Source organism: Bos mutus, chromosome 15 (genome assembly GCF_027580195.1).
Source record: "Bos mutus isolate GX-2022 chromosome 15, NWIPB_WYAK_1.1, whole genome shotgun sequence".
Lineage (NCBI taxonomy): Eukaryota > Metazoa > Chordata > Mammalia > Artiodactyla > Bovidae > Bos > Bos mutus.
Genome location: NC_091631.1, coordinates 32,613,945 through 32,624,485, shown reverse-complemented (window position 1 = coordinate 32,624,485; position 10,541 = coordinate 32,613,945). Strand labels below are relative to the sequence as shown.

Genomic DNA, 10,541 nt, shown 5'->3' with positions numbered 1-10,541 from the left:
TGGCACCCCACTCCAGTACTCCTGCCTGGAAAATCACATGGATGGAGGAGCCTGGTAGGCTGCAGTCCATGGGGTTGCTAAGAGTCGGACATGACTGAGCAACTTCACTTTTCACTTTCACGCATTGGAGAAGGAAATGGCAACCCACTCCAGTGTTCTTGCTTTGAGAACCCCAGGGACGGGTGGGTTGCCGTCTCTGGGGTCACACAGAGTCGGACACGACTGAAGTGACTTAGCAGCAGCAGCATGTCCTTAGAATAATAATCATGATAATAGCAGTAATTTTAAAGATAACTGATTCAATTTTACCTACTTAAAATAGATAATAAAAGTAATGTCACCATATATTGAATAATTTGGAAAAACAGGAGGTATTTTAAAAAGATATTAAAAAGCACCCATAGTCTACAACTTAGAGGAAACTTCTTATGTATTTTATCCTGATTTTTAAAAAATGCATGCATAAAATATAATTATATATATATTTATTATCTATGTTTTAACAAAAAATCATAATATGCTACAGTATACACTGGTATTTTTATTTAACATTTATGAGTCCATTTTCATCTGAATTATTATAATTGAATAAAAGTTCATAATTTACTTAAAGATACCATAATCTCATATTATAGATTCTTTTAAAAAAACTCTATAGCAATTGACCCATATGTGAAACTTTTGCATTTCTGACCTGATTATTTCCTCAGGACAAATTCCAATTTTGTATTGAGTTCTCCTCTTCCATTCCAAAAGTTATGTGCCAATTTGATAAGAAACTGCTGTCTTATTGTCGTTTAATTATACTCTTGGTTACTTATTAAAAATGCTATTTTAAAATTTTATATTACTAGTTTTGATTCACTGTGATGAGAGTTGCTTCTTTTATTTCTCTCTACAGGGCTTGCTGATGGGATTGTGTAATCTCCTTTACAAGAGCATGATATTTTGTTAATTTTTCACATGTCCCTGAGAAGAATGAGTATTGTCTGTTATTGGGGTATATGTTTATAAATATCTCATTTATTGGGCTTACTTTTCGTGTGTACTCTTGATTTGTCTTGGAAAAAAATAGTGTATTCACATCTTCCACTTTTAGTTTTTCTGTTTATTTCTTCCTGCAATTAAGGAATTGTGTTAAGCTAGAAAATAAAATGCAATCATGATAGTTATTTAATCCTCAAGAAGGCAAAAAAAAAAAGAAGAAGAAGCAAAGGTAACAAAGAACACATGATAAATAAATAAAGCAAGCAAGATGATAGACTAAAGTTAACCATTTCAGTAGTCTTTTTTTTTTTTTAATAGGCTACAGTCATTGACACAGAACACAGAGCATCGTAGTTTCTTTTTTAAAGAAGCTTTCAAACATATCGAAAAAGAAAGAATTATTTGAAGATAAGGGGAACTATCTCAATTAGTTGTAACTATCTTCTCAACACTTCCTCAAATACTTTAAGGTCAGAAGAAACTCTCTGAGAAGCTGGACTAGCTTGCATGAAACTATGCTCACAACTACAAAAAACACCACCACACTTTATTTTTACATACGCCATTTAAAAAAATGATCAAATGACATTTCATTTCCAACTTAATTTTCATGATTAATGCAATTTTCTTTTTAGGGAGTGCTTATTTTTTTCTCAAATGGTACTGTCCTTGGGTATTTGCTAATAATTTATAATAAGGGATGCTTCTTTTTTTTTTTTTGTCATGTATGGATGTGAGAGTTGGACTGTGAAGAAGGCTGAGGCCAAAGAATTGATGCTTTTGAACTGTGGTGTTGGAGAAGACTCTTGAGAGTCCCTTGGACTGCAAGGAGATCCAGCCAGTCCATTCTGAAGGAGATCAGCCCTGGGATTTTTTTTTTTTTTTTTTTTTAATAAGTCAGAGTGTATCCATAGGAATTTTAAATAAAGAAAAGAGGGCGTCAAAGTACCAGAGTTCAATTGTGTTAAGCTAGAAAATAAAATGCAATCATGATAGTTATTTAATCCTCAAGAAGGCAAAAAAAAAAGAAGAAGAAGCAAAGGTAACAAAGAACACATGATAAATAAATAAAGCAAGTAAAAGATGATAGACTAAAGTTAACCATTTCAATAGTCATTTTTAATAGTTAATGTTGAAGTAAAAAGACACAAATAGGTTAAAAGTTAAAGGATGAAAAAGTTACACAATGCTAGCACTAGTCAAAAGGGCTTCCTAGGTAGCGCAGTGGTAAAGAGTCTGCCTGCCAAGCAGGAGATGCAGGTTTGATCCTGGATTGAAAGGACTCCTGGAGAAGGAAATGGCAACCCACTCCAAAATTCTTTCCTGAGAAATCCCATAGACAGAGAAGCCTGGCGGGCTACAGTCCATGGAGTTGCAAAGAGTCAGACATGACTTAGCAACTAAAACAACAACAACAACACTAGTCAAAAAGATAGCTGAAGTGACTATTTTAATATCAAATACTCTTAGAGAAAATAATTTTACCAAGGGGATAAAGAAGGTCAATTTCATAATGTTTATGAGTCTAATAAGAGAAATTCAGAATGTATGGAGTAAAAACATACAGATCTGCCAGAAAAATAGACAAATCCAAAAATACAAATGAAAATTTCAATTTCCTCTTTCTGTAATGGATAGAACAAGTACACACAAAATCATTAAGAATGTAGTAAACTTGTAAAATAATACAAACCATTCCAACCCTGGAGAAAGCTCTAAATGAGTACAGTTGCATTTTCCACTTGAATCATTACTATTTCTGACCCCCTCCTTTTTAAAATTAAAATAGTAAATAATTTATTTACCAGATCAGTTGCTGCATAGCATGTACCTGGGACTTAATTAACCTGTTCTAACATGTATACAACCTCAGACCCTGCAATTGTAACTGCAGCTCCTGCTTGATTGAACTTTCAGTAGCCTACAGCCATTCTCCAGGATCTATCTTTTTTTTTTGCAAGGGCTAGACTGGAGACTTAAACCAAAATAGGATAGGGACAAGGTAATGGCACCCTACTCCAGTACTCTTGTCTGGAAAATCCCATGGACAGAGGAGCCTGGTGGTCTGCCGTCTATGGGGTCGCACAGAGTTGGACATGACTGAAGTGACCTAGCAGCAGCAGCAGCAGCAGGATAGGGACAATCACTAATTTTAGGTACTTTAGATCTTTAGTGCAGCTCTGAGAATGTCTCAACCAGGCTACAAGGGAGTCCACAAGCAAAGTTGATCATTAAAAAGCTCCATTTTTGGCAGGAAGGACCTAGCTCAAGTTCCTCTACTTTGTTCAGTCTTGTCTTGGAACAGCCAAGGGAAGCATGACCTTGGTGTGAGTGTCATGGCACATTCCAAGGTGCAGCAGTCAGCTGACATCAACAGGGCTACACAAATCAGCTTCTCTTGAAGGCACATGTCCAGGGCCACCACACTAATTATGAGAAAACATCAGTCAATCCCAAAGCTAGGGATGTTTTGCAAATGCCTACCATATCTCTTATAAAATATAAAGATCCAAAGTAAGGTGAGGAAATCTTATATCAAAATGAAAACCAGAGAAATTAACTAAAATATTTGGGATTTTATCCCAAACCTAGAAAGATTTGCTACAAGACCATTGACAAAATTTGGATGTGTACTGTGGATTAGATTATTGTAAAGTATCAGCATAATTTACCTGATTCTATTGTATGTGTTATGGTTATGCAAGTAAATGTCTTTATTCTTAGAAATACACACTAAAATTTGTAAAAGTAAGCAGTCATAGTCTCTCCAACTTACTTCAAAACTGCTCAGAAAAAAAAAAAATATAAAAATACACACATACAAATGGAAAGAGAGAAAAAAAAAATTGGTGCAAAATGCAACCTGTTGGTGAATCTGTGAAAGAATATGCAGAACTTGTTTTACTTCTACAACTACTCTATAAATATGAAATTATATCAGTAAAATGTATATCTAAATATTGCTATTGATATTTACCTGGTAATAATTATATTTTTCAAGAATCTGTAGTATATGTGGAATTTCAGCTATTAAATTTGTATTACTAATTCTTTCTTAATTCTAAGTAAATATTTATTTTGTGGTTAATTTTTAAATGGATCCTTAAATTTGCATGTAGTCCAGAATCTGCTGCTGCTAAGTTGCTTCAGTCATGTCCAACTCTGTGCGACCCCATAGACGGCAGCCCAACAGGTTCCCCTGTCCCTGGGATTCTCCAGGCAAGAACACTGGAGTGGGTTTCCATGTCCTTCTCAATGCATGAAAGTGAAAAGTGAAAGTGAATTTGCTTGGTTATGTCCGACTCTTAGCGACCCCATGGACTGCAGCCTACTAGGCCCTCTGTCCGTGGGATTTTCCAGGCAAGAGTACTAGATTGGGTTGCCATTGCCTTCTCCAGCTTCAAAATCTAGAAAACCTGAATGTACCCCTGGCCACACTCATAGAGAAGTAGAGAAAACTGACCTACATAAAGAGAAAATTGGGCCAGTTCTCTTTCTATGTCTCTCTCATAGGCACAGAGAAGGTAAGAGACCATACTGCTTAAAGGCAGAAAATACTTAATCTGGGAATTCAAATTTCTGTATTGGGAAGCCCAGTTTCACTTTCTCCTGGCTTCTGTGATAAGCCTCTGTACCCTCCTAAGTCACATACTTTGGCTGATGTTGGTTTAAGGGAGATTCTGCTTCCTAAAACCAAAAGAAACCCTCTTGATTTCCAGTCTCAAGAGTCTACATTTGTATAGAATAAATGTTCATTATATCTTTAATGCATTTGCTTGACTTTCTTTTCTTTATTACATAAATCCTTTATTTTGAAGTAATGCATTGCTACAAAGTTACCTCAGTATTTAGAGTTAGAGTAACATCATGATTTTGAAAACCACAGCTAACAGCTTGACAATGCAAGAGTACATTAGGTCCTACATATACCAGGTGGCTCAGATGGTAAAGAATCTGCCTGCAGTGTGTGAGACCCGGTTAGATCCCTGGCCAGGAAGATAACCTGGAGTAGAAAATGGCAACCCACAGCAGTATTCTTGCCTGGAGAATTCCATGGACAGTGTAGTCCATGGGGTTGCAGAATCAGGCATAACTGAAGCAACTGAGCACATATGTACATGCAGCATACTTGACTGCTGTACCATGTTTGAGTTTGAGCATAGTCTTGCTTCAAAAGAGTCATGTTCAACACCATTTCAAATTTGAACAGAGTTTGATGACAAAGTTTTAAAATGAATAAGCATGTATTAAATCAAGTATTTTGGAGAAATTATGTCAATTATTTACACTTTGGGTATGAGAGGAAAATGCACATTTAAGGTACTCTTTTTCTCTATAACATACATTTTTACTTACTTTTTACATGCCATGCCAAGTTGCTTCTGTTATGTCCGACTCTTTGTGATCCCATGGACTGAGCCCGCCAGGCTTCTCTGTCCATGGAATTCTCCAGGCAAGAATACTGGAGTGTGTGGCCATGTCCTCCTCCAACTTCTTACATAATTGTATGCTTTTACTTATTTACTTTTCCCTTTTAAAAAGTAGAAAAATCTGTACTTATTTAATGTAACAAAATATTGTTAAAGGAACAAAAAGGATCAGGCAGATAGAATATTGTAAAAATCCACTGATTTTAAGAATTAAAGACTATAAAGAGCTTGCATTATATTCTTCATAGTTAGTGACATTGGCAAATTTTTACTGCTATAACAATAAGCAAAGGACACTCATATCCACATACCCTCTGATCAGGGTTCTCAAGTGAAAAATATAACACTGTATGGCAATCAAAATTTCTGTCTAATAATATTCATATCTAATCATCTAAACAAGCTCCAAGAGATGGACATTCTAACAGGGAAAATGATACACAGAGATAAAATGCAGGCCAATGTAAAGGGCAGCTATTTAGAAGGAGAACATAAACTTATTCCTTCACTGGCAGCTCTGAAGATCCTGAGTGCAAATCCATTCTTCCCTGTTAATTGCTTTGTGGGAGATGTTGTCAATTATCACTACTTTTATCCCTTGGAAAATATAAATAAATTTGTCAAAACATATCTTCCCATAGTTATTCAAAAAGTTGCTATCCAACATAGAATTTTGCATAATTTCTCTCATTTAATATCCTGGTATGGCATATTGGCTTCTTTCAGCTTAAGGAGTTCATAGTCACAAATGAATCCATTGCTATTGAGGTCAACTACTGCAAATGACTCTTCAAGTGCATCAAATCTGAGTGGGAATCATCTTGCCCATTTTAAGAAGATCTATGATATTGAAATGCCACCAAAGATGAACAACTCTGTGGATAAGTTGGGTAAAAACAACTTTCAGAACTGCTCAGGATGTAGTATCACAGAGTACCAGTTCTGGCCCAGCAGCCTCTGACCAATGCACCAAGACAACTCCTGCTGCTCAAAATCTCTGCAGCTGATTGATTTTCTTTTTGTAACAAAGTTAATGGGTTATTTTGAAAATTCATGGTCTGCACTTCTTACTGCTTCTCATAAATTTTTCTTCATTTTTTAAATGTCTTTGGAAAGTCTCACTGTTACTCTTGCATAAATTCTTGACATTTAAATTCTGTTAGACTGTAATGTGTAGGTTATCTCTGTTGGAATGACATGTAATTTTTGTTTTCTTTCATTGCACTTTGATGGTGTCATGGTTATTTAGTAGAAATACCATCTTCTTGCATCTTTATTGAAAATATCAAGCATGTGTTTACTTAAATTATTTTAATGCTCTGAAATATGTTATTATTAAAGAATGTAGTTTTATGAATGCATGGAACATTGGGTTTTCTCTTTGTCAGACTCTAAATGAATATAAATAAATGCAAGTTTGTGTGAAAAGCCAGATTAATAATGAAAAATACTCTATGCTGTTTTCAGAATACCCGAGAACTGATAGAATTTACTTTTTAATTCTAGCTATAAAATGAGTGACTATAATCAATGTGAAATAGAATTACTAACATCTGGTGGGCCTGCATACAAATTAGACCTCATTTTCAAGTGGTGAAACATATCTCACAACATATCTCAGCAAGTTAAGTAAACATTCTAAGCATGGGCCCAATCTAAACCAGCGCAGATCACAATAAAATACATGATGCAAAGAGCCATTTCACTGGAAAAGACTGTGATCTTGGAAAAGATTGAAGGCAAAAAGAGAAGGGGGTGACAGAAGATTAGATTATTAGACAGCAAAAGAAGAAGGGGATGAAACAGGATGAGTTGGTTGGATGGCCTCACCGACTCAGTGCACATGAATTTGAACAAACTCCAGGAGACAGTGGAGGACAGAGGATCCTGGCATGCTTCAGTCTATGGTGTTGCAAAGAGTCAGACAGGACTTGGCAACTGAACAACAATAATAGCAAGCATGAGCTCAATGTAAACCAGCCCAGAATGTAATGAAATATATGACACTAACAGCCTAAGCTTTGTTTCTGCTATTCTTTGGTTTTAAGACCATGAAAAAAAAAAAAAAAAATTCAGGGCAAGATTTTTCACTGGGATGAAAATTCTGCATCTGCTTCCTGCCTTACAGATATTTCTAGTTTGATCATCTATAAATTCCTCTCTTACTCAAGCAGCCTATATCTTTGTGTGACTGTTGTCATAGAGGCTGAGAAGTAGCTTGTAGCAGAGGTGTGGTGATGGAGGTAAAGCTGATGAATCAGTCTCAAAAAAAAAAAAGACTCACAAACAATGTTAATCAGAAAAGAATTCAATGAAGTTGATATTAACAGAGTTGTAGGAGGGAGTAAGGAAACAAAAAAACAAATGTTGAGAAAACAATAAATACTGACTGTTGTTGTTCAGTTGCTCAGTCATGTTTGACTCTTTGCGATCCATGGACTGCAGCTCACAGCACACAGTCCCGCACCATCTCCCAGAGCTTGCTCAACTCATGTCCATCGGGTCAGTGATGCCATCCAACCATCTTGTCCTCTGTTGTCCCCTTTATACTGCCTTCAGTCTTTCCCAGCATCAGGGTCTTTTCCAATGACTTGGCTCTTCATATCAGGTGCCCAAAGTATTGGGCTTCAGCTTCAGAATGAGTCTTTCCAGTGGATATTCAGGGTTGATTTCCTTTAGGATTGACTGGTTGGGTATCCAGAGACTAAGATCATAAGAACTTAATCACTCCCTTGCCCTTAAGGGGAAAAGAGAGGAAAAAAAAGTGTTCTTGAGTAAAACCATAAGAACTGTAGCCGCAAGCAGATGGTCGGCAAGGCAAGACCTTAAGGGACGATCAGAGCCCTGATGTCAAAGCAGGCTAAGAGTAAAAGAAAAACAAAACAAAACAGAAAACCCAAACTCTTTCAACTCGTGGACAGTAATCTCCTGCCAGTGAGCTCAATCCAACTGAATGCTAGACAACAAAGGACACTGGGTCATATGGTATATGAGCTTCAGATTTCTAGGGCACAGAACAGTGTAGAAAGGGCAGAGAGCAGATGTGGAGAAACAAATGGAGCAAGATAATGATCCTTCTGAATATTTCTCTCTCTCCTCTCTCTCCCATGCATTTATCTACTGATCTACAACTTTCTCCTCGGTCTGGTCATCTAGCCATATTTTCCCAAAACTCATTATAGTACAGTTGGGCTTTGCTCATCTGAAGTATTTTCTACCACTGCATCTGCGTTCATATTACTGGAATGATGCTTGTTCAGCCAGATTGACTTTGCTACCAAGTCACAGCTATCAGCAAATAGGCAATATTTGTAATTCACATTTATTTATTTGATTGCAAATGTGTATGCATGTGTATACCATTATTATATCCTATTTTTTATATGGGAAAAGAGCTAAATCATTAATTACAGTTTTTTATTCCATTTGATTTGTTTGTTAGAAAGTGTTTCCTTTCCTCACATATATTTAGCTCTTGTCCATAATTTGGAGCTACTGTGAAGCTTTCTTTTTTTTTTCTTTCAAGTAATTTCATGGTTGTTTATATGAAAATGTGAGAAAGGTATCTCAAAGGCATTCACATTTCCCATCATCTCTGAATGTCTAATATCTACTCTTAAAGATGTTGAAGTACCTATACATCATGGAGAAGGTCTTGGGTGCCTTACTTTCTTTTCTAAACTCAAATGAACCCCTTTTGGAAGCCTGCCCTAAGTTTCTTAGTCCTAAGTAAATACACCATAGGGTTGAGGGAAGGGGCATAATATTGTGCAGCACATTTAGCAGAACTGGAATCAAAGTAGCTTTTGTCTCTGCCAGGTGAGTTACTCAAATCACTACAACAACTGTATAAAAGAAGAGGATGAGGATGAGATGAGAGCTACAAGTGCTCAATGCTTTAGATGCAGCTTCAGTTGAGTTCAGTCTAAGTACAGAGTACAAATCAAAGTCTATGACAATATTATAAGACTTAGATCATTCCCATTCCAAATGCCAAAACCATTTGGCAAATGCTGTTTGGCCTCCTGCCATCACAAGCCAGGCTAGTGACCACAAGATTAGAGCATAGGCAATGCTCAGTCTCATTCTTGGAGCAATAATTATGCTGGGCAGCAAGCACAGGTACTGGAATGACAAGCAAGCCATTCTGAAGCACCATGAACAAGGTAGATTTGAAGATTAAGGACTGGTGACAATGGGATAGTGAAGAGGGTGACAAATAGCTATGTATCTATCAAAAGCCAGGCAGAGGAAGATACCAGACTCCATTCCAACAAAGCAGTGAAAGGCATAAATTTGAGCAAAACACTTAGGGAGGCTAATGACCTTGGACTCAAACCAGAAAATGGCTAGAATCTTGAGCATGACAGTCGTGGCCAGACCCATGTCCAACACAAACAGGATGCCTAAGAAGTGGTACACAGGCTGCTGAAGAGCAGAGTCCTGGCAGCTGGTGATGAGGATGAGGATATTAGCGCCACCCGCTGAGAGGTAGAGTAATGCCAATGGTAAAGAAAGCCAGTGTTGCCAACTGTGAATTCCTGGGAATCGCATCAGGATGAACTCAGAGATATGAAATTTAGAGCTACTGGAGACTTTAGGAGATGCAGACATATTTTCCTAAGAGTAAAACAAATATATTTTTAAAGTTGCATTCTCTGAGCCTAATTATACTGAACATCATTTTGAAATGGTCTCTGCATAACATAGTTTGTAGTTTGCTATTAATGAAATGATTCTGTAGTCCATCTCACAATAAATTACAATGAAGTTCTAGGACTTTAGAAGTGGAAAAGTGAAAGTGAAAGTGTTAGTCGCTTAGTGGCGCCTGACTCTTTGTGATCCTATGGACTGTATCCTGCCAGGCTACTCTGTCCGTGGAATTCTCAGGCAAGAATACTGGGTGGCTAGCCATGCTCTTTTCTGGGGTATCTTCCTGACTCAGGAATCAAACTGGAAAGTAAACATAAAAATAGCAATTATCAATATTGGTTACTCAGAGAAAATTCTTCATGAATCTCAAATTTTTATGTACATTGTCCTCAGTTGTTTCAGATTCCAGTTATTTCAGATTCAGGGACCAACACATAAATATAGTTCTAGGGTTTGATGTTGGTGTTGTTG

The 10,541-nt window shown here is 36.8% G+C and overlaps 1 pseudogene; it reads right to left on the bottom strand.

Moving 5' to 3' along the window:
• Nucleotides 1-9,211: 9,211 nt before the first annotated feature.
• Nucleotides 9,212-10,031, bottom strand: LOC106700856 (olfactory receptor 56B1-like; annotated as a pseudogene).
• Between the last annotated feature and the right edge of the window lie 510 nt (nt 10,032-10,541).